Source organism: Balaenoptera ricei, chromosome 16 (assembly GCF_028023285.1).
Source record: "Balaenoptera ricei isolate mBalRic1 chromosome 16, mBalRic1.hap2, whole genome shotgun sequence".
NCBI lineage: Eukaryota > Metazoa > Chordata > Mammalia > Artiodactyla > Balaenopteridae > Balaenoptera > Balaenoptera ricei.
Window position 1 is genome coordinate 114496327 of NC_082654.1, and position 23955 is coordinate 114520281.

A 23955-nucleotide genomic window follows, 5' to 3' on the forward strand; every position below is an offset into this window, starting at 1 on the left:
CTCGCCCCCGAGCAGGCGCAGCCGGCGGAGCCGAGCGAGCACGCGGGAGGCGAGCGCCACGCCGGCGGGGCAATTGGGCATGCTCAGAAGGCCGGCAGGTTTGGGTCTCACCCAGGCAGCTTGTGCATTACACCAGCACGCAGCCGGGGCGCGGGGGCGGGGGGAGGAGGGAGGAGCGGGGGAGGCAGAGGAGGAGGAGCGGCCAGCAGTAGCCACGACCGCCACCACCAGGCAGAGGAAGAGTTCGCGAGGAAGGAAAGACCCTCCTCTCACTTGAAGCGCCTGGCATCTGCTTTTGGAAAAAGAGAATACAAGATAAAGGAGGAGACGGAAAGGAGAAGGGGGGGAAAGAAGTGAGCGGGGAGACAGAGGAAAAAGGACGTGAACCGAAAGGGCTAGATCGTGCAGGGAGCCCGAGGCGCGGGGGCGGCAGTGCGGAGCCAGGAGCGCCGCCGCTTGGGCAGGTGCCGCGGCTGCTGCCCGGAGGCGGCATGTGACGCGCGGCCGCAGCTGCCCGCGGGCGGAGCGCTCTCGGACCCGGGAGCGCACACCGCGGGGCAAGTCGGTACCATCCCGGATCCCCACGCTCCTCCTCAGTTCGCCGGGGCGGCAGCGGCGCTTCTGGGAAGACAGGCGATGAACCGAAGGGCGGCTCCGGGCATGGGCGCGCGGTCCTAGGACACTCGCTTCCTGAACGCCGAGCGGGAGGCGACCAACGGACGGTGGACCGGGCGCCTCCCGCGCTTTGGGGAAGCGCAGACGACCGGCGTGGCACGGCCACCTGGAGCGCAGCGGCCAGGTAAGGACGGCCCGCGCCAACCCGGCGCTGGGCAAAGCGGGTGGCGGTATCGGCTGACCTAGTTTTTTGCCTTATCGCGTTGGAAAAGGAGGAAAAAGTTTTCTGCGCGAGTAGGAAATGTCCTTGCTATGGGGAGTTGAAAGCGGGTACTGGGGAGGGAGGAGAGAGTTGGTCTGTCGATTTGGGGGGCCAGGTGGAGGCTTGAACCTGGAGAGAGCGGGATCTGGTGCGGAGTTGGAGTTCTGGGACCAAGGGTGGGAAACGCCGGGGTGACCATGTGCGGGGAAAGCGACGAGAATAATACGAGCGGTGGCCGGGAAAGAACCTGGGATGCCCCACCCGGCGCTCCTGCGCTTGGTTTCTCTGTCCGCCGAATGCGGAATCCGAGGCACGGAGTGTCCGGACAAGAGGAGCTTCTTGGGTCGGGGTGTGTGTGTGTGTGTGTGTGTGTGTGGTGCGTGTGTGGGTCTCCCCATTTGATTTCCTAACCCTTTTAAGAAGGTTAAAGCAGACACCCGCCAACCTCGCAGTGGGGCCGCTACCTCGGATTGCATTTCAGGGACGAAGAGGCCAGTTTGGCACTTAGTGTTAACACCTGGGCGAAGGTACAGAGCCCGGGTGCGCGTCTTTACTGACCCAGTCAGAGTTTGCGCTCACGGAGTGGCAGCCGCTGGATTGCGGCGGATCTTCTCTCTGGAGCCCTCCCCCAGCGCAGCCTCCTTACAGCTGGGTTAATTTCTGTGTGATTTGAAGCGGTGGGGGTTAGGGGAGGGTTGACTCGAGCAGCAGAATTCACTTGTCTACTTGGCGCTTGTGCGTGCTGGCATGGTGATCCTGTTCGGCGTGTGTGCGACTCTCCTAGCACGCAGGTTGGAAGTGGTAGAGGAAGCAGAGGTTTGGGAATTGCATCCCATATGGACAGATTTCAAAACGCAAACATTCATTTGTCTGCAAGTGCTATTTGAACCTGTTCGATGGCTGTAAGGATATGCTTCCCTCCCGGTGTCCGTGTTTGCAATGTGAAACGATGGCTCTCCTTAGGAGGTAAATGTATTTATCTAAGCGTTTATGTTGTTAAGGACACTGATTATTTCACTGTATGCTTTGCACAGACCTTTCATTTCTCTCTTGGCCTCTGAATGCCAGCAAGCCAGTAGTCCTCCATGTGGGGTCTTTTGGGGTTATGTTTGGAAAAATAATCTTTGTAAAAAGTATATTGGCTGGTTATATAGTGCCAGATAATCATATGTTGTGAGATCATTGTATTGCATGAAGCATTCATCACTATTTTCTGTGTTTAAAACAATGCCCCTGTATTTACTTAAGAGGCACTGCACAAGAACATACACTTCAGAAAGGGGAGAGCTGACGCTGGAACAAATCCATGCATATAGACAGGGTTGTGGTAGTAGCTTATTAAGAAGAAGAAGGAAAAAAAAAAAACCTGAGGTCTTTCTGTTCCAAATGTGGTGGGATAGATATGGTGGTGGGATAGATATGGCGTTGGGTGCACCCTCTTGTTATGGGAGCTGGTACTGTGGAATATACGTAGAACACGCGTGCCTCTCCAGTGTGGATTCAGCATGCCACAGATACGTGGTTTTGATCATACACTCCTATCACTGAATAACCTATCTTTAGATTTTGTTTACATGGTTTGTTGCAATTAGCTTAATATGTAATTAGCTATTGTTAAGCTAGAAAGCACATTAATTTTGAAATGGGTTTCCATATGGAACTATAACTTGAGCTTAAATTACTAATTTAAAATTAATTACATTGCAGGTCTGATTTAGACTGTTTCTGTAGGCTGGGGAGGGTGGTATAAGATTGAATTTAATATGAAAATAGTAGTATTGAAATACTGACTTTTAAATAACAACCCATATTCCAATGTGCTTGATATTTTAAAAAAATATGAGATGAAAAGTAGATTTTGAAAAGGATCCTCGACAGTGTATACCTTTTGCATGGAAAATTATGAGAAAAGTGTAATTTGGGAAAAAGGAAAGCAAGTTTATGGAATTGGTTAAGATTTACAGAATGATCCAGAGTGTTACAGTAATGAGTAGGTCTGCATTAAACCTGCATTTAAAGTTATTTAGGAAACTTTCCTTTAAAGTTTAGAGAAATGGGTGATTGTATATTACCTTATTTTTCTTCCTGGGACAAAAGGTAAAAATATAACTTCAAAAATATTATTTATTTCTTAAGATTATTTAGGCATACTTAAAAGTTCTTTAGGGTGCACCCTTTCATTTTCTCTTCCTTATAAAGACAGCTGATTTATTTCCTTACAAAAAGAAACTGTTATTTTAAGTGTGTAAAAACATGAACTTCTTTGCATGATATTTTAGCATTTGATTGCAGACAACCTGTTGAACATGAGCTTAGAAAAAAATACGAAATTTGCAGAACTAGAATTTCTTGAATCCATACCAGGAAACTGATTAGACAGAAAATTAAACCATATGATTAAAAAGCAAAGCTGCCTTGTGTATTTGAACATAAGAAAGTAATTTTCTCTATCGTTCCCGGAGCCAACATGGTGTTCTCGCGTAATAAAGTTGTTAACATTGGCAAAATTAGTTGCTTACCCCTAAATGGCCTGGACGTTGTCAGTGTAACTATTAAGAAACTGGGTCTTGTTTGCAGTGCAGGGAAGTTTATGTTGAGAACAGCTGTGATGTAGTGGCACTTCAGATAGGAGATGAATGAACTGTGACGCCTGTGAAGCATGAGCCTCTGATCAGGACGCAGAGAGATGCATCTGTCCTTCACTTATGGGACCTAATTTGATGTCATAATGTATTGTGACTAATAGCATTTTCCTCGCGTTGTGGTTCTGAAGTATCAGTGAGTGACTGGAAATGTTTTATTTTACACAATAGGTTGGTGAATTTAAAACACGTTTTTCTTACAGAAGAGTATCAAAAAGGCATATATGGCTGCAGTAAAAAACAATAGTAAAATCCCTCCACCATGGTGATTTTTTAAAATTAATCAGGATAATAAAATGTGTCTCATGCTTAATCCTTGAATGCAGTGCTTTCCCAGGTGTGATGGCAGTGACATGTTCCACAAGATTTTTCACCTATCAATCTCATTTAGTCCAGCGGAATCCCTATCCTGGTTATTAGTCTTAACAGAACTTTGGGATAAAATTTCACCCTGAATGGAAAGTTTTAATTTTAGAGGGAAAATGTGAAGAGATCATCGAAGGAATTTGACAGGAGGCAAAGCTAGTCAGATTAGAAATTAATTTCAATTTCTCGAATCTGACAGGCTCTATCTTCTCCATTAAGGAATTGGTCCTTGTTCCTATCAAATTCAAAGTAGCCTCTTTGAATCCTAAATCAGTTGTCACTGTACTTCTTCCTCCGTGGACGCTCCGCAGAAAGGCTGTGCAAGTGCCAAGGGTACCCCCTTTCCGTTGTGAACCCAGCACCTCTAGAGAGCTCTGTTAGACATCTCCATTCCCTAAAAGTTGCATGTCCTGTGCAGTACAGATGTGCATTAGCATTGTCTTCAAACAAAGAAAGAAAGACAGTTTTGATGCAGTGAAGCTGCTGCAAATGTTGAATCACAGTGGGCCTTGCAGGAAAACTGTGTTCCCTCTCCAGAGCACGTCTTTCCCAGTGCACAGATGGAGATGATCGGACAGTAGTTGCGGAGTGGATTTGAGGGTTGAAAGGCATCATGCCTGTGCACGCACTTTTTGATCAGTCTCTGAAGCACTGTAAAATGCAGTGCGCGATTTGCTTGCCCACCCACCTTTATATTGCTTGGCGTGGAGCGTGGAGAGCCAGTGTGTAGGTATCCCTCTGGCTCAGTAGTTGGCTACTGTGTGTTCCCTTTTGTCCAGAAGTTTGGGCGGCTTGCAGACTCCCCTGCCTCTGGCAGGCTCTCCCCTTCAGGCTGGCAGTTTTGTGCTCCCCACCTGTTGGAACTTCCTGCTCATCAGCTCCTAAGGGCCAAGTTCTCTGGCTGGCGTGCACCTTCTCAGACTTCCTCTGTGGAGGTGCAGCTGCGGCTTGCCACGCTGACACAGGACCTGGGATCTACTGGCGATGACAGTGAGCCAACAGAAGGAATATTTGAGCCACTGCCATCTTCTTCCCACCAGCTGTGCCAGCTCATCCTGAGGGCAGCTAGAATGTGAACACTTTGAGGAGGAACAATGGTGGAAAAAAACCACAGTAGCTGGCGGATACGCTGTGGGGTTTGAGCTCTTGCCTTCCCCAGCCCTGTTCTGGTGAGACTGGGGGTGGGGGGAGGGCTGGCCTTCCTGATGCATCAACCGGTGCAGACACAGAAGAAGGGAGTCTGAGATGGGATTGCCTGCCCTAACCCTAGTCAGCTCTGCTAATTCCCATGCCCAGCTAGCCTCGGTTTCTGCAACCCTTGTCATATTTGCCATTTCATAGGACTAAACTTCTCTCATGTTTTCAGTTTGCATTTGCAGGACTGAAGTTGTGCCTAGAAAGACTTTAGCGTGACCTTGACAGTTAGTCTCACCCTTTCCAAGAACTTCTGTCCAGAAGCAAGAGTTTACTCCTTCCCTTGCCAGTCTCTGCTGCAGCCCTGAAGTGGACAAACCCCTAGCTAGGCCTGAGGCACGGCCACCCTTGGGACAGTGTATCATTTCTGCCTGGAGACTTGTGCTGCCAGGTTCCACTTGACAAATCTCCTTGTGTGTCATTGTTGGCAGGATCAAATCTCTGTTCTCCACGCTCCTCCTGGCCACTGTAATTTGAGTTGTTGACTCTCCACTACGGAATTAATCCTTCATTAGGTCATTTGTTCTAGCCTAGCCCCAGCTTATTTCCTGTCCCCGGTGTTCCCTTGAAATCCGGCACACCAGCTGAGCCATGACATATTCTACCTTCAGTCACCTCTACCGCAGGAAGTGGTGCTCGTCTAGACATCCTGGGTTGAGCAGGATATCCTCCAGTGACTGCTGTTTAGATAAAAGTCAGGTGAGGTTAAACCAGAGTAAAATACTACCAGCTGGTGTCAGAGAGGAGAGGGCTACCAGATGTCTACTGCAAAGGCTGTGCCTTTATGGTCGTGAGGTGCTTTGATGTTCTTCCACTGAAGCCTTCTAATTGATCACAGGTAGCTATGGCCATGGCATTAGATTCATACAAAAATATCCTGTCAGTAAGCTCTGGGAAAAGGCATCTGCTGACAGCCTTTGTCAGTATTTTTGTATTTATCACTTTGGAGTAGATTACCTCATTCGAATTGCCGGCAGGACCCAGTCTGGAGAGAAACCTAGTTATTGCTTAGCTAGGTACCACTTCTTGCCCACAGCCATTTGAAGTTTCATTCAGCCAGCTCTCACCTCCAGTGGACCCCAATCCAGTGGTATTGTGTAGACTCCAAGAATCCATATACATTTCAAGTATCATTGGGTTCTATGTGTCTATATCTGTGTATCTATGTATCTATCTTTATTTATCTCTGTATTTCTATCTCTATGTCTTTCTATATCTCTATCTGTATCTCTCTATCTGTGTACATTCATTTAAAAGTATTATTGAGCACAGTGATATTTTTGGTGATTTTCAATTTTTTTAGTTCAAACTAGTCTAAAAGCACAACTTCTCTCATGCAGAGATCCCTCAAATCAATTGCGTTGGAAAGAAGTTCTCATACCTGAAATGGAAGCAAAGAGCCTTCTGTCTTCCTTGCCTATGATTTCTCACATGTGTGATAACACATGTCACATGCATTACCTCGTGGGAAGGGAGCCCTGCAGGGAAACTGGCATTGCCACGAGGTTCCTTTACGTGGGGTCCTCCTTTCTTCCCTCTTTATCCCCAAACCCTTCTCATCACACAAGAACCAGCCAACCTTTTTCAGCTTTCCTTGAGTGCGGCTATGACTCTGCTTTCCCTGTGATAAATTATTTTAAACCCCTCAATTCATTTAATAATAAGAAACTGAAAATGTATCTAAGCAACTACAAGCCACATGTCCCTCATCTGAGTTCTGGTTGTTCTCACTATCTTTAATCTTAAAGTCGACAGTCAAGGGTAACCCAGATAGTATTTATGATTCTTTCTAAAGAAGTTAAGTTCATGAAAGTGTTTAATAAGTTCATTTCAATAAATACTTGCTTGAGTAAAATGAGTCTATCTCTCTGTCTATCTGTCAGTCATCTGTCTACCTATCCAGCCATCTCTGCTTTTCACTTATACACAGGAGTGTATATCCCTGTGGTAACTTTCCTGTCAGTGTTATCTAATGTGCCAGGCACAGTGGACATTCTTTTTTTGGCTGCTCAGAAGGGTGAGTCTGGGGCTCTGCCTTCCAGGAGCATATGGTCAATATGAGGTGAGAGCAGCTCAAGAAATCTCAGAATTGGAAGGTGATGTTAGACATTGTATTCGCTTCCTAGGGCTTAAAACAACAGAAATGTACTGTCTCATAATTCCCACACTCCCTTCAAAGGCCCTAACGGAGAACCCGTACTTGCCCCCTGCAGCTTCTGATGGCTGGCTGCATTCCCCGACCTGTGACTGCCTCTCACCACTGCCCGGAGTCAGATCGTCTCCTCCCTTTCTGTCTGTGTGTTCCCTCCTTTGTGTGTCCATCTTATAAGGATGCGTGTGATTGCATTCAGGGCTCACCCGGAAAATCGAGGACAAACTCCTCCTTTCAAGAGCCTTAGCTGTATCACACCCTTTTACCATATAAGGTAGTATTCATAGGTTTGGGGGATTAGGACGTAGACAGACATGTCTTTTGGGGGGCCGTCATTCGGCTCACAACAGAAGTCATCAGTGAAGGACATCCTACTTTGTGACTCCCCATTGGTGATCGTCCAACTGTGTGGCTTGTACGATTTGAGAAATTAACGCTCGCAACGCGTCTCATTCCGTTTCTAGAGAGCAGGGAGAGGCAGAGCCTCCTTACAACTGAGCCAGAAATCCAATTCCTACTCACTGTGCCTGTTGGCCTTCCTAATCATTCTGAAAATTATGATGGGAATACTTCTGATCTTTCTTCCATAAGAAAATCTTTCTCAAGTTCAATAGTTTCAAGTTAAGTCAACCTAGCCCTTTCCGCCCCTTCTAACTTTTCATGTTCATTCCTAACCTTTTCATTTACACTCGGTGAGTAACATCCACATATCTCTAATTTTACCGACTTCTGACTGTAACGTTTGCTCTCTGGCTTCCATCCTCTGGAGGTTCACAGAAACCACTCGGCCAAAAACCACCTGTCCCCTCTGAGTCACAAAGAAAAGGCCCTTTCCTAGGCATCCCCTTTAATCTCTTAGCAGCACCTACAACCACCCTTCATTTTCAAAACATTGTACTTCCCTGGCTCTCCTCCTCCTCTGGTTCCTCTTCCGCCTTCCAGCCTCCCTGCCCCGTCTCCCGAGCTGCGTGAGGCTCCCCAGGTCTTTCTCGTCCGTTGACTCCCATGCCTTTCTTGCACCCTTTTCCTTTTGTGACTTCATTCATTGTCGTGATTTCCACTACTTTTCAATGTGGGTCACCCATCTCATCATCTGCAAGCCTGGTGTGGCTTCTGGAAGTGGCATTTCCATGAGCTTGCTGGGTGGCACCGCCTTCATTCGTTTCCTCCTCACCCTGCTCCCCTGAGGTTTCCCGTTCACGCGGCTAGGGTGGCCACCCTGTGGCTCGGAGTTTTCTCAGTAATCTTGATTTGCTCTCTTGCGTAGCTTCCCACATTTAGTCAGATACCCAACTGTAATAATTCAGCCAAGCAATCGCTCACTCAGCCTCTTGGCTTCTTGTCTTTCCTACTACCAGCACCTCAGTTCACGGCTTTTCCAACTTTCATGTGCAGTCAGGTCACATGGGGATCTTGTGAAAAGGCAGACTCTGATTGAGGAGGGCTCGGGCGGGGCCTGGCGATCTGCATTTCTAACACCCCCAGGTGATGCTGATGCAATCAGACCTTTATACGTTTCTCTCAGAGTCTCCAGGCTTCCCAGCTGATTTCACTGACTATAGTCCCTTCTTCTAATCCACTTTAGAGACTACTTTTATTGAAGATCAAATCTGATCATTTTTTCCCTCCTATCCTCGAAACACTTCTCTGACATCCCCTTCTATTACCTATTGAATAACAGTGAAATCTCTTACGTCAGCATTCAGCTAGCATTCCATATGTTCCGTGGTTTGGATTTACAGTAAATTCAATCTCAAGTCTCAAGGTCACCTTTAACTTTACCCGCAGTGCTTGCTGTTCTGTACACCCTCTCTGCCGTTTTCATGATTTTCACATGTTCTCATGCTGCTTGGAATGCCCTTTCTTCCACATCCTCATGGGTCCAAATTTTAGCAGTGTGTCAAGGACAAAGTGCTTGAAATGACACTTTTCACTGTGAATTCATCTTTTAGTACTTTATCAGATTCTCAGTTTTATCACTGGTCCCATTCACTCTTATGTGTGTGTGTGTGTATAAATTATTTCAGATACTAGAGTGTGAAGTGCTTGAATGATGCTGCCATGTTTCATTTGTCTTTGATTGCCCTAAAGTACTTACCATGGAGTCATCCCCATAAAATGCTCAATATACATAGCGACATATAAAATATGTAAATATAGTGGTTTTGCTGTTTTTCTCATTACAAAAATGAAATGGATTACACAAAATTCAATCATGAAAGAAATATATTGTGTCAAAAATAGAAGTCCATCATGATCCAGTGCCCCCAAAGATAACCGAGGTTAACAATTTGATGCATAATCCTCTGATATTTTTCTGTACCTATCCTAACATTCATACAAAACCGGGATAATAATAGACTTTTGTGAGCTGACTTTAAATGTAAATCTACCTCCTTAATTTTTAAATCTGCAGTGTGTTCTAAAAGATTGACTGATTTCACTGCATAAAAATCAATCCACTTAAAGTGGCCCAGCAATAAAGAAATCTGTTTGCTTTGAATTTCTGATTAGTTAAGTATGTCTATGTTCAGCACTTTCTCTGCCCCCAGGATCATACTAGACACTTTGGATTTGTAAGAGTAACACACAAATACTGCCCCAGAAGACACAAGCTATTCTTATGCCTTCAGGCTAATGTCAGCCAGTGGACTAATGGAGGTGTAGTGGTCACTCATTTTTGATGCCAGATTAAAATCATCACGTTTGATGACATGCACTCTCAGATCGTTAACTTTTATGTTGAAATTTAAGCTTTTGCATCATTTAGATCCATAAAGTACAGGTGACTCATTTTGAATTCTGAATGTGGACATTTTAATCTATCTAATGCACACATATATATGTATATTTTTTTGTTTCATGAATGAATATAAGTTTGTAATAAAAACAGAAAAACTTTAACAAAGACAACAAAATCTTGTATATGCAATAAAACTACAATTTATGGAGAAGTATGGAGAAAAAATAAAACATCATAATGATCTGTGTCTTAGAATGCCAGTAAGTCAAGACACAATATGACACATTTGTTGAAAAGAGAATTCCTTTAGAATTTGTAATCAATATTCCCCTAAGAATTTTGTAGAGAGTAATCTTAATAATGATGAATGTTTGTTATTGCTACCCTATTTGTCATTTAGAAAAATCAGTTTGTGGTAGAATTCTGGAAGATAATTTTCCTGGATAGTGGGAGGGCAGGTATGTGGTCAGGGACTCTAGAACTGTCAGCAAGATTGGTTGTGTCTTAAGAAGAAATACTTAAAACTAGAATGCCAAGACAGTAAGGGGAAAAAACTTTGAACCTGTATGAGATTTCTGCAGTCTGAGTTAGTGAAATTATATAAAGAATATTTCTGCATCCTGTTGAGTGATTCACCCAAGGTCCCAAAATTCACAGGCCTGGATCTTTTGACTCTGTGTCTGGTTTTCCCTATCCTTTCATGCTAGATCTCTTCTCAGGAATCAGCTCACCTCTTGCTCGCTTGACATCCTCTCTCTTGGTGATTTCAGCTGCACTTAGGGCTTCAAGTGTCAGTAGACATAGTTTTGTAGACCATAGCTCTTCCCTTGAGTGCTAGATTTCCATGCTGGCACCCTGTTGGACATTGCCACAAAGAATATCAATCAGGCACCTCTAATGTACCATTTGGACTCTGGAACCCATCATCTTTCTCCAAAATATGCTGTTCCTCCTATTTTTTCCTGTATTAATTGACTGCATCACAGTCATCCTAGGAGCTCAGACTTGAAGCATCTCGAATCTGCATTTCCTTTATACCCTCCCTCCTCTCATGCAGTCTCTAAATCCTACTGGATTTTCCTGAACCGTCTTATCAGTTCCTTCCTTCCTACTCCCACTCCCACTTTCTTGATACAGGCCTTCCCCGCCGCCCCCCCCCCCCCCCCCCCCGCACTGTCCCAATGGCCTCTGACTTGTCTTTTTGCTTTGTTTGCTTTTACCTATTCTACAGTGAGGTCAAAGTCCATTACAGTTTCACTCTCCATAACTTTCAGTCCCTTCTTCCTTTCCCCCCTCTGCTGTGGCGCTGTAGCCACGTCAGCCTGCTTTGAGGGTCCTGGGATGTGCCTCTAGGTGGACCCTCCACACTTCCTGAAATGTGCTCCCTAGCTTTGGCCTTAGCAGTCCTGCAAACGGGAGGAGGACCTGCGTGCCTCCTCTAAGACAATTCGTCTTTTCATTCCCCATGCCCCTTGAGTGTATTATTCTCATGGATGTGATAACATTTGCCATACTTGTTTCCACTAGAATAAACTATGCAAATATCAAGTTTTCCTTTGGATTTTGAGCTTCTTATCAGGAGCCACCCATTCAGTATTTATTTCTCTGTACCCAGGCCTTACACACTGTGAAATGGGGATGAGCAGCTCACTGAATTGAATGATGGTTTAGATCTCTGTCAGGGCAGAGATGTTTACGTTATGTTTCATTCATGATATAGTCCAAGGGTCTAAAACTGTGCTTGGCAGTAGTATTCTCATTAAGTATTTGTTCTTGAATGAATTCCTTCTTACTGTTCCTTTTGGGGGTGGGGGGGGGAAGAAATCTGAGGTTTACAAGTTTTCAGTGTATTTTGATAATGACGGGATAGTTTACATGTTAATAAACAGTAAGGAGTTCTTGATAAATATGATACAGAACATAATAAAATTATCCCAGGTCAGACTCAGAGTTTCATTTGCTCAAAGCGTTGTCTGCAAGGATATAATGGTTGCCCTGGTGACCCTAACATTTTGAGAGGCATGGTTCTCTCAGATAACATCTAACAAATTAGGGCTCTTCTCACCAACTTGTTCTAGTGGCCAGGACTTTTGAAGGAGTCATTTTTCGTTGATCACCAGCTGCTATAAGTAGCCAGGTCTCCTAGGGGCTTTTCATAATCACTGAAAAGATTTCCATCACAGGGATTTAAGGTGATGTTTCTACCATTGTGGCCTAGGATCATTTGACCAAAATCACCTGGGGTAGTTGTTAAACTGTAGTCTTGGGGATTGAAACCAGACCAGCTGAATTAGAATGGGGGGGGGGGAGCAGGGTCTGTCAATCTGCATTTTAAATGAATACCTTGAATGATACTTCTGCCTGCTAAATTTTAAAACCCACTAATGGAAGAGAGAGACAGAATATTTTGATTGAGAGAATGATTGAATGAGCTAGAGAAACACTTTAGAAACACTTTGTATTTTTTTAAAGTAGATTAATAGCCTGGATTGGCAAGGGGTACATTATCTTGGGCTGTTCTCTGGTAAAATGAGCCATTCAATTTAGGGTGTTTCTCCAGCTTTGAGGAAGGGCAGAGTGCTCTTTTCCACTGGAATATAGACACAATTGAGGAATGACTGAGGTCTCAGGTATAGAATTAAGGTGAAACCATTTCCATCACAGGTACCCCTTGGTAACTAAATATATAGTTTTTAAAAAATATGGATAACATTGTTCACAAGGTGGTATAAAAACAGAAATTATCTCAAATACATCTAGTCCTCAACATTTTTTCTTTGTTTCTTGTGTTGTACCGTGGAACTATATCAGAAGCAGACCACATTTTTGCATGTGTATGATGCTATATTTAGAGTCTAACATATATTATTGATGTGAACAACAGGATGTCAAGAAAGGAAGGACAAAATAGTCTATAACTGCTGCATATGTGCACAGTAGTTTAATTATTATGAATGGTTTTAGAAATGGGCTTAGTTTTGCTCATCAATTAAAGGGCATTTTATAATAGATCTTCTAGACATGAGTGCGTTTTAAAAAGCATATACAGTACAATTAATACTTTTACACAAATTTAATGTAAAGTATTACATACATTTTAAGAGAATTAAACAAAATTGTCAATCACTCTGTTCCTTAGAACTTTAGAAATTCCTCTGGTAGGTGACCCACACAGTCTGGTCTATTTTCAGCTTTTCTACCGCCCATTCACATGTTCATTAAATTTAAGTTCTTGAATTGTTTCAGGCACTGTTCTAGATGCTAGAGATAATTAGATGAATAGTCATTCTGCTTTCATGGAACTTATGTCTTTGTGAATTCAAATCCATAAAACCTGGAATAATATTCCCAGGGTTTTCTAAACAGGCCTGTTCCTACTTGGTGTCAAGAAGAGAGGAGATGCGGGTATTAGGATAGTGTAACTAATTAGATGTGTGATCTTCCTTAGGCTTTACTTTCCCCTCACCTCTTAAACATGGGGTTTAGATTAAATTTTTCTCGGCAAAATATTGCCGCTTTTCTAGAAAAATTAGACTGCTGATACTAACTTTTGCCACTAGATGGCAAACATCTGCATTTGTGTGTCCAATGAGTGAGTCAAGTTCTGAAAATTAAAATGAGGTTGAAAATGATTCACTTGATTTGAAAAATAATGTTGTCAGTCTCACATGAATGAGAGGTAGCGGTTGCTATTATGTGCCATGGATTCCATCCTTTAAACGTGACCATTTAAAAACTCCTTGGCATCTACTTTTCAATGTGGCTACCTGCTCTGTTTCTTTTCAAATGCAGGACAACCCATTTTTGAAACGCTTTTTAAAAATCACGTATATTGCTGAAGTTATGATATAACAGTGAGTCTTTAATGTACTTTTACCAGTGTTCTTTTTATATGAAAAAGTTAAAATAGTCTTTTCAAGCTGAGGCATAGATGAACACACTGGGTGGATCTAGAGAGTGTGTTACTTTATCAGATATAACATGAGAAACAAGTGTTTCATTTTCCTGTGACAGAAGAAACAAAGATACTAGATACTCTCTGCCTGACTACTTCACTTGATCTACTGTTGGCTACCAGAGTCCAAAGAAAATGAAACAGGAACAGAAGTTACATCTGACAAATCACATTTATAAACCAAGATTAGCATCACTGTTACAGAACTGAAAGCTGGCCCAAAGCCTGGTGAGGAAGAGCCCACCTGTATCCCCTTTTCAGCAAGGAAATAACTAACCAAAGCACGAATACAAGCATGTCTTTTGGAAGACCGAGGGTGCCGTATCAAGTCCAAACCACACTAAGCTATGAAAAGTAGTGCCCACCGGCTCTAAATTTCTGGGAAACCCATACCAACTACACATACTGCCTTTGACTTTCTAAGACAAGATTGTTTTGAGGCAGCTAGGTTCAGAAGGGGTTATACAAATTTGCAGCAAGTCTTGACCCTAGATATGTGTTTATAATCTACAAAGATGTTCACTTGTAAAACAGAGTTTTCTGGGCCAAGTTGTTCTTGGGATTCAAAGGGTGGAGAAGCCAGATCTTTTTGGAGGGTTACCAGGAACTTGTTGGTGTAAAGGATTTCGCTTGAGAGAGATACTTTAAAGGACCAGTAAGGTTTAAATAGATGGAGACCATTTAAATAGATGGTAGAATATTTAGGCAAATATTTAGGCAAAACTTAACTTACATGTGAAAACCCCTTGCCGTTTTTGGTCTATACCATGAACACTCTATCTCAGATCCTTGGCACTTACTGTTCTGTTTGGAACACTCTTTATCCAGAAACCTATACAGCTTGCTTCTGCATTTAAGATCTGTCCTCAAATATCACCTTATCAGGCCAGCATTTTGTGACCACCTCATCTGAAACAGCATGCACCTCTTTCATCATTCACCATCTCCTTAATCTGTTGTTTTTCTCTTCTGAGCATTTATCACCACCTGATACAGTGCATATTTTTTTTGCTTCATTTATAGTCCGTTTACACCCACTACAGCATGAGCTCTCTGAGACCAAGGAATTCATCTTTTATTTTAATTACTAAATATCCAGTTCCTAGAACACTGCCTGGCCCAGAGTAGGCTCCTGTCAAACCCTAAATGACTAAATGGATATGCAGTGCGCTTTTCCTAGAGCCTGCAGGAGGAGTGCAGCCCTGCTGACTGTTTTTTTTTTTTGGTTTTTTGTTTTTTGGCTTCTGGCATCTTAGTTTCCTGACCAGTGACTGAACCCGGGCCTTCGGCAGTGAAAGCTTGCTGTCCTAACCACTGGACCACCAGGGACTTTGCAGTGCCACTTTTATTTTTCTTATTTTTTTTTTTAACATCTTTATTGGAGTATAATTGCTTTACAATGGTGTGTTAGTTTCTGCTGTATAACAAAGTGAATCAGCTATACATATACATATATCCCCATATCCCCTCCCTCTTGCGTCTCCCTCCCACCCTCCCTATCCCACCCCTCTAGGTGGTCACAGAGCACCGAACTGATCTCCCTGTGCTATGCGGCTGCTTCCCACTAGCGATCTATTTTACATTTGGTAGTGTATATATGTCCATGCCACTCTCTCACTTAGTCCCAGCTTACCCTGTCCCCCGCCCCGTCCTCAAGTCCATTCTCTACATCTGCGTCATTATTCCTGTCCTGCCCCTAGGTTCATCAGAACCTTTTTTCTTTTTAAGATTCCATGTGTATGTGTTAGCATACGGTATTTGTTTTTCTCTTTCTGACTTACTTCACTCTGTATGACAGACTCTAGGTCCATCCACCTCACTACAAATAGCTCAGTTTTGTTTCTTTTTATGGCTGAGTTATATTCCATTGTATATATGTGCCACATCTTCTTTATCCAGTCATCTGTCGATGGACAGTTAGGTTGCTTCCATGTCCTGGCTATTGTAAATAGTGCTGCAGTGAACATTGTGGTACATGACTCTTTTTGAATTATGGTTTTCTCAGGGTATATGCCCAGTAGTGGGATTGCTGGGTCATATGGTAGTTCTACTTTTAGTTTTTTAAGGAACCTCCATACTGTTCTCCATAGTGGCTGTATCAATTTACATTCCCATCAACAGTGCAAGAGGCTTCCCTTTTCTCCACATCCTCTCCAGCATTTATTGTTTGTAGATTTTTTGATGATGGCCATTCTAACTGGTGTGAGGTGATACCTCATTGTAGTTTTGATTTGGATTTCTCTGATGATTAGTGATGTTGAGCATCCTTTCATGTGTTTGTTGGCAGTCTGTATATCTTTCTGGAGAAATGTCTGTTTTAGGTCATCTGCCCATTTATGGATTAGGTTGTTTGTTTTCTTGATACTGAGCTGCATGAGCTGCTTGTATATTTTGGAGATTAATCCTTTGGCAGTTGCTTCATTTGCAAATATTTTCTCCCATTCGAGGGTTGTCTTTTCGTCTTGTTTATGGTTTCCTTTGCTGTACAAAGGCTTTTAAGTTTCATTAGGTCCCATTTGTTTATTTTTGTTTTTATTTCCATTTCTCTAGGAGGTGGGCCAAAAAGGATCTTGCTGTGATTTATGTCATAGAGTGTTCTGCCTATGCTTTCCTCTAAGAGTTTTATAGTGTCTGCCCTTAATTTTATGTTGTTAATCCATTTTGAGTTTATTTTTGTGTATGGTGTTAGGGAGTGTTCTAATTTCATTCTTTTACATGTAGCTGTCCAGTTTTCCCAGCACCACTTATTGAAGAGGCTGTCTTTTCTCCATTGTATACTTTTGCTTCCTTTATCAACGATAAGGTGACCATATGTACATGGGTTTGTCTCTGGGCTTTCTATCCTGTTCCATTGATCTATAATTCTGTTTTTGTGTCAGTACCATACTGTCTTGATTACTGTAGCTTCGTAGTATAGTCTGAAGTCAGGGAGCCTGATTCTTCCAGCTCCGTTTTTCTTTCTCAAGATTGCTTTAGCTATTTGGGGTCTTTTGTGTTTCCATACACATTGTGCAATTTTTTGTTCTAGTTCTGTGAAAAATGCCATTGGTAGTTTGATAGGGATTGCATTGAATCTGTAGACTGCTTTGGGTAGTATAGTCATTTTCACAATGTTGATTCTTCCAATCCAAGAACATGGTATATCTCTCCATCTGTTTGTATCATCTTTAATTTCTTTCATCAGTGTCTTATAGTTTTCTGCATAGAGGTCTTTTGTCTCCTTAGGTAGGTTTATTCCTAGGTATTTTATTCTTTTTACTGCAATGGTAAATGGGAGTGTTTCCTTAATTTCTCTTTCAGCTTTTTCATCATTAGTGTCTACGAATGCAAGAGATTTCTGTGCATCAATTTTGTATCTTGCTACTCTACCAAATTCACTAATTAGCTCTAGTTTCTGGTAGCATCTTTAGGTTTCTCCGTGTGTAGTATCATGTCATCGGCAAACAGTGAGTTTTACTTCTTCTTTTCCTATTTGGATTCCTTTTATTTCTTTTTCTTCTCTGATGGCTGTGGCTAAAACTTCCAAAACTATGTTGAATAATAGTGGTGAGAATGGGCAACCTTGTTTTGTTCCTGAACTGAGAGGAAATGGTTTTAGTTTTTCACCATTGAGAACGATGTTGCCTGTGGGTGTGTCATATATGGCCTTTATTATGTTGAGGTAGGTTCCCTCTATGCCTACTTTCAGGAGAGTTTTTTTTAATCAAAACTGAGTGTTGAATTTTGTCAAAAGCTTTTTCTGCTTCTATTGAGATGATCATATGGTTTTCCTCCTTCAATTTGTTAATATGGTATATCACGTTGATTGATTTGCATATATTGAAGAATCCTTGCATTCCTGGGATAAACCCCACTTGATCATGGTGTATGATCTTTTTAATGTGCTGTTGGATTCTGTTCGCTAGTAGTTTGTTGAGGATTTTTACATCTATGTTCATCAGAGATGTTGGCCTGTAGTTATCTTTCTTTGTGACATCTTTTTCTGGTTTTGGTATCAGGGTGATGGTGGCCTTGTAGAATGAGTTTGGGAGTGTTCCTCCCTCTGCTATATATTTTGGAGAAGTTTGAGAAGGATAGGTGTTAGCTCTTCTCTAAATGTTTGCTAGAATTTGCCTGTGAAGCCATCTGGTCCTGGGCTTTTGTTAGTTGGAAGATTTTTAATCACAGTCTCAATTTCAGTGCTTGTGATTGGTCTATTCATATTTTCTATTTCTTCCTGGTTCAGTCTCTGAAGGTTGTGCTTTTCTAAGAATTTGTCCGTTTCTTCCAAGTTGTCCATTTTATTGGCATATAGTTGCTTGTAGTAATCTCTCATGATCCTTTGTATTTCTGCAGTGTCAGTTGTTACTTCTCCTTTTACATTTCTAATTCTATTGATTTGAGCCTTCTCCCTTTTTTTCTTGATGAGTTTGGCTAATGGTTTATCAATTTTGTTTATTTTGTCAAAGAACCGGCTTTTAGTTTTATTGATCTTTGCTATAGTTTCCTTCATTTCTTTTTCATTTATTTCTGATCTGATCTTTATGATTTCTTTCCTTCTGCTAACTTTGGGGTTTTTTTGTTCTTCTTTCTCTAACTGCTTTACATGTAAGGTTAAGTTGTTTATTTGAGATGTTTCTTGTTTCTTAAGGTAGGATTGTATTGCTATAAACTTCCCTCTTAGAACTGCTTTTGCTGCATCCCATAGGTTTTGGGTTGTCATGTTTTCATTGTCATTTGTTTCTAGGTATTTTTTTATTTCTCTTTGATCTCTTCAGTGATCTCTTGGTTATTTAGTAACGTATGGTTTAGCTTCCATGTGTTTATATTTTTTACAGTTTTTTTCCTTTAATTGATATCTAGTCTCATAGCATTGTGGTCGGAAAAGATACTTGATATTATTTTAGTTTTCTTAAATTAACCAAGGCTTGATTTGTGACCCAAGATATCGTCTCTCCTGGAGAATGTTCCGTGAGCATTTGGGAAGAAATTGTATTCTGTTGTTTTTGGATGGAATGTCCTATAAATATCAATTAAGTCCATTTTGTTTAATGTGTCATTTAAAACTGTGTTTCCTTATTTATTTTCATTTTGGATGATCTGTCCATTGGTGAAAGTGGGGTGTTAAAGTCCCCTACTATGATTGTGTTACTGTCGATTTCCCCTTTTATGGCTGTTAGCATTTGCCTTATGTATTGAGGTGCTCCTATGTTGGGTGCATGAATATTTACAATTGTTATATCTTCTTCTTGGGTTGATCCTTTGATCATTATGTAGTGTCCTTCTTTGTCTCTTGTAATAGTCTTTATTTTAAAGTGTATTTTTTCTGATATGAGAATTGCTACTCCAGCTTTCTTTTCATTTCCATTCGCATGGAATATCTTTTTCCATCCCTTCACTTTCAGTCTGTATGTGTCACTAGGTCTGAAGTGGGTCTCTTGTAGAAAGCATATATACGGGTCTTGTTTTTGTATCCATTCAGCCAGTCTATGTCTTTTGGTTGGAGCTTTCAATCCATTTACATTTGAGGTAGTTATTGATATGTATGTTCCTATTACCATTTTCTTAATTGTTTTGGGCTTGTTTTTGTAGGTCTTTTCCTTCTCTTGTGTTTCCTGCCTAGAGAAGTTCCTTTAGCATTTGTTGTAAAGCTGGTTTGGTGGTGCTGAATTCTCTTAACTTTTGCTTGTCTGTAAAGGTTTTAATTTCTCCATGGAATCTGAATGAGATCCTTGCTGGGTAGAGTAATCTTGGTTTTAGGTTTTTCCCTTTCATCACTTTAAATATGTCCTGCCACTCCCTTCTGGCTTGCAGAGTTTCTGCTGAAAGATCAGCTGTTAACCTTCTGGGGATTCCCTTGTATGTTATTGGTTGTTTTTCTAACTTGCTGCTTTTAATATTTTCCCTGTATTTAATTTGTGATAGTTCGATTAATATGTGTCTCAGCGTGTTTCTCTTTGGGTTTATCCTGTATGGGAGTCTCTGCGTTTCCTGGACTTGATTATTTCCTTTCCCATGTTATGGAAGTTTTAGACTATAATCTCTTCAAATATTTTCTCAGATCCTTTCTTTTTCTTTTCTTCTTCTGGGACCCGTATAATTTGAATGTTGGTGCATTTAATGTGGTCCCAGATGTCTCTGAGTCTGTCCTCAATTCCTTTCATTCTTTTTTCTTTATTTGGCTCCCTGGCAGTTATTTCCCCCATTTTATCTTCCAGCTCACTTATCCATCTTCTGCCTCAGTTATTCTGCTATTGATTCCTTCTAGAGTATTTTTAATTTCAGTTATTGTGTTGTTCATTATTATTTGTTTGCTCTTTAGTTCTTCTAGATCCTTGTTAAATGTTTCTTGTATTTTCTCCATTCTGTTTCCGAGAGTTTAGATCATGTTTACTATCATTACTCTGAATTCTTTTTCAGATAGGTCACCTATTTTGTCTTCATTTATTTGGTCTTGTAGGTTTTTACCTTGCTCCTTCGTCTGTAACATTTTTTTTTTGTCTTTTTTTTTTTTTTTTTTAATTGGTGGAGCTGTATTCCTGTCTTACTGGCTGTTTGGCCTGAGGCGTTCAGCACTGGAATTTGCAGGCAGTTGGATAGAGCCAGGTCTTGGTGCTGAGATGAGGACTTCTGGAAGGTGTCACTCTGATTAATATTCCCTGGGGTCTGAGGTTCTCTGTTAATCCAGCAGTTTGGACTTGGAGCTCCCACCACAGGAGCTTGGGCTCGACCTCCCGCCTGGGAACCAAGGTCCTGCAAGCTGGTCGCTGGGGGTTCCTCCCATCCCCCTAGGTGCCCGTGCCCTACCGGTGCCTGGTAGGTGCCCTAGTTGTGCAGAGACGCGAATTCTGCGTCCTCCTATTCCACTATCTTGACTCTGCCCCTATTTTTCTTATTGCAGAAGGGAAAACTGACAAACCTATCCCATATTTTCCTTTCAACCAGGGCCTTTTCTTTTGAACATCCATGTTGAAATAGTCACTAATAGCATTATTTACAATGAATAACAGATTACAGGTTAACAATTGTAGGCTTGAAGAATAATGAAATAAACTAGCACATTGAATCAAATTGAATATGGCCAGCTTTCTTTTCAATAATGCTGTTTTACCCTGTTTTTCTATTAGAATTAGATAAGAGAGAAACAACTTGTTGCCTTCTTATTCTTTTCAATTCTATTTTTGTAAATGCCCACTGACTTAATTATGAACATATGCTTTAAAAAGGAAGTAAAGAAATTCTTCTGGTTGTAAAATGGAAGAGGAAGATGGAGTAGAGATTTTCTGTAGTTGGGATTCTGTGTCATACTTTAGGAAGTCAGTAGTTGAGTGCCTACTGTGTGCCACTGTGCAAAACATGATACACAATCAAGAGTATGTTGGCCTGGGATGCTCTTGACACGTCATAATATACTTAATTTTCTACGTTACTTTGCTAACATGATTTATAGTGGTTCAGTTATACTGAGTCTCTCTAAAATAACGACATGGTATACTCTATTCGCGTTTTCACAGCCAAGTCCAGGTTTTGAAATATTGCTAAACATGCTTGAAGGTAATGTCTTCTGTCTTTCCATCCATCACACATTTATTAAGCAGCCGATAATGCTAGGATGCTGCTCCATGCTGGAGGCAGAGTGATGAGGAAAGAAGACAGGGTCTTACCCTCATGGAGTTTGAGGTTTGAGTGAATCAACTAATTTTTCTTTCAGTTGAGAAGTAGCTTTAAAAAGTAGTATGATGTAAGAGACTGTCTGGTTTGAAGGATGCCGATGTGGGCATAATGATGAGAAGATCAGCGTCCCTAATACTGTAAATTGTGTTCTGTTGGGGGTTGGGTAGAAGACGCTCCCTGGAGATACGGTTTCTTTGGAACCTGGGCATCACCAAATCACACACACACTCAAGTTTAGAAACTGTCTTGACCTCAGTTGGGCCTGAATTTTTCCCATCTCAGATGTTGAAACCATATGTGTATGTGAAAACCTTTGATGGTCTGGGCTCTGAATCAAGGCGGAAAACAGTATTTGTGTAGGTGTGGCTTCAAAGCAGATATTTGGAAAGTTAGGAAGATATCTTTCTGGGATCACATAGGTTAGTGGTCAAATAGAATTTGGGATGGTCATGAGGTTGGCTCATTGATCTCTAAAAGGTAATGAGATGCTTGGGGTTGGTATCAAAGAATTCACTGAATAGAGAATGTCTTTTGTTGAAACAAAATCAGCGATCTAGGTAATAGGGCAGTTTTGATTTGAGGGTATCTACTGTTCTCTTCTAACATTTTAAAGAAGCTTCTCGTGTATGGTATTAGATGTCTGATATTAACCTTAAAAATGGTTTCAATCACAAAATGCCCTCATGCTCCCAGAATTTGTAAGGCCCTTCTCAGTGTTTACCAATTTACATTCCAAAGTTCTCCAACCATTATTTCTCCTTTTACCTTTTCCTTTAATCCAGTGTTTCTCAAGTGGATTTTCCTCATTAATGCCCTCCCCATCCCAGGAGCCTTTTAGACTTTTTCTTTCCTAATCATGAAAATTTTAATGCCATACATTTCTTGTATATTTGTTTATAAAATGTGACCATTTAGAGAGTCAGAAACCATTGCCATCTCTAAGACATTTTCGCCCTCTAAGAACTCATTTTCACCCCCTTTGGGGAGATATCACCCCCATAGAATGCATACTTTAATCATTTATACCAGGGCGATATGAAGGCAGGAGTGATTCCATGCCCCTTTGCACACACAGTCCCTCAGTCCCCTTCCTCGCTCCTCTCCCCACAAGTTCTGCAGTATTGACAACGATTCCCTCACTGAAGCCTGCAGGATCCCTTCTCACCCCCTTCCTCCATTGCCATCTCTTAGTTGAATGCTCTGATCCTTCAGGACTGGTCCCTGTGTAGACTCACCACATGCTATCCCTAGAGAAGGATTTTCATTAAAACGTTGACAGGGATGTCCCTTAATGCTTGGTTTCTGAGCAGTAGAAAAGATCAGTATATTTTTTTCTGAGGCAAAATGAGAAAATCCAAGTACAATTTCATGTATCTTCCTGCTTCTTATTGCTTTTTTTCAGCCCCATTGGCTCAGGGAGTCCTAAGCTGGCTGTGTTCTTCCTGGCAAATCTGCCTGTTCTCAGCACCCAAGTGCAGTTGAGATACAGGACTGCCTAGATACGTCCACTCTGTTGTGTTTTTAATATGATTTTACACAGTCCTTGCATTCTTGTGCCACCAAAGAGTTTTTAAGCTTTTGTAGTACCCCAGGCATTTAGAAAGTTGCACAGTTTCCAAGGCTACAATAAAATGATAGCATCCACAGTGCCCCCCTTTCCTGGATCCCCATTCATGAGAGGCAACCATTTTCATCTCCTTAGGCTCTTTTTTCTGTTATTTACTTCTGTATTTCTAAATAGCATGCCCAGACAGCTATGTTTTGCTTTTTGACTATTAGAATTTACTTCTTACTATATAAAATGAGGGCTGTTACTTCTTACTATATAAAATGTTTTAGCCCTGTTATAAATCATTTTACTCCCAAGAAAATCATTAAAATTTTTGTTATATCAATATTCATTACAAGCATGTGTTGACTATATGTTTTACTCATTACTGAACCATTTAGAGACCTATGATATTTTCTTTTTTTTGTATTATTTTTTGGTTTTCTTGGAATTAATAGTGTCTCATAGTCTCCCTTCCTCTCTTTCCTTCCCTCTCCCTCCCTTCCCTCCTCTCTCCCTCCCTCCCTCCCTCCCTTCCTTCCTTCCTTCCTTCCTTCCTTCCTGTCTTTCATCTGCTCAGGAGTCTTCCAGCCTTTTGCTCCAGTCAGGACTGGCTGCTCTCTAGACCTGCCAGGTAGCTGTCCTCTAGGATTTGTCCCTCACTATACCCATCCCCATATTGTTTCTTTTCTTCAGAGTTCTTCAATTTTATTATCTGCAGAGTGAGAAGAATAATTACTATCCTGGCTTCTCCTGGTTCTCAGGAACATTAAATGAGTATATATGTAAGTACATATTAGAACTCGCATGTAGGACTTCCCTGG

At 41.6% G+C, this 23955-nt stretch overlaps 1 protein-coding gene across 2 annotated transcripts in view; it reads left to right on the forward strand.

Moving 5' to 3' along the window:
• The first annotated feature begins 204 nt into the window (after positions 1–204).
• CHRM3 (cholinergic receptor muscarinic 3) overlaps positions 205–23955 on the forward strand; it is a 514336-nt gene continuing 490585 nt past the window's right edge. Inside the window, exon 1 of one of the 2 annotated variants that reach the window (XM_059900319.1) lies at positions 205–799. The gene's annotated coding sequence lies outside the window, so the exon portion shown is untranslated. Of the gene's footprint in view, positions 800–1765; positions 1844–23955 lie in introns of those variants that run through there. The other variant, XM_059900320.1, reaches the window with a different exon arrangement.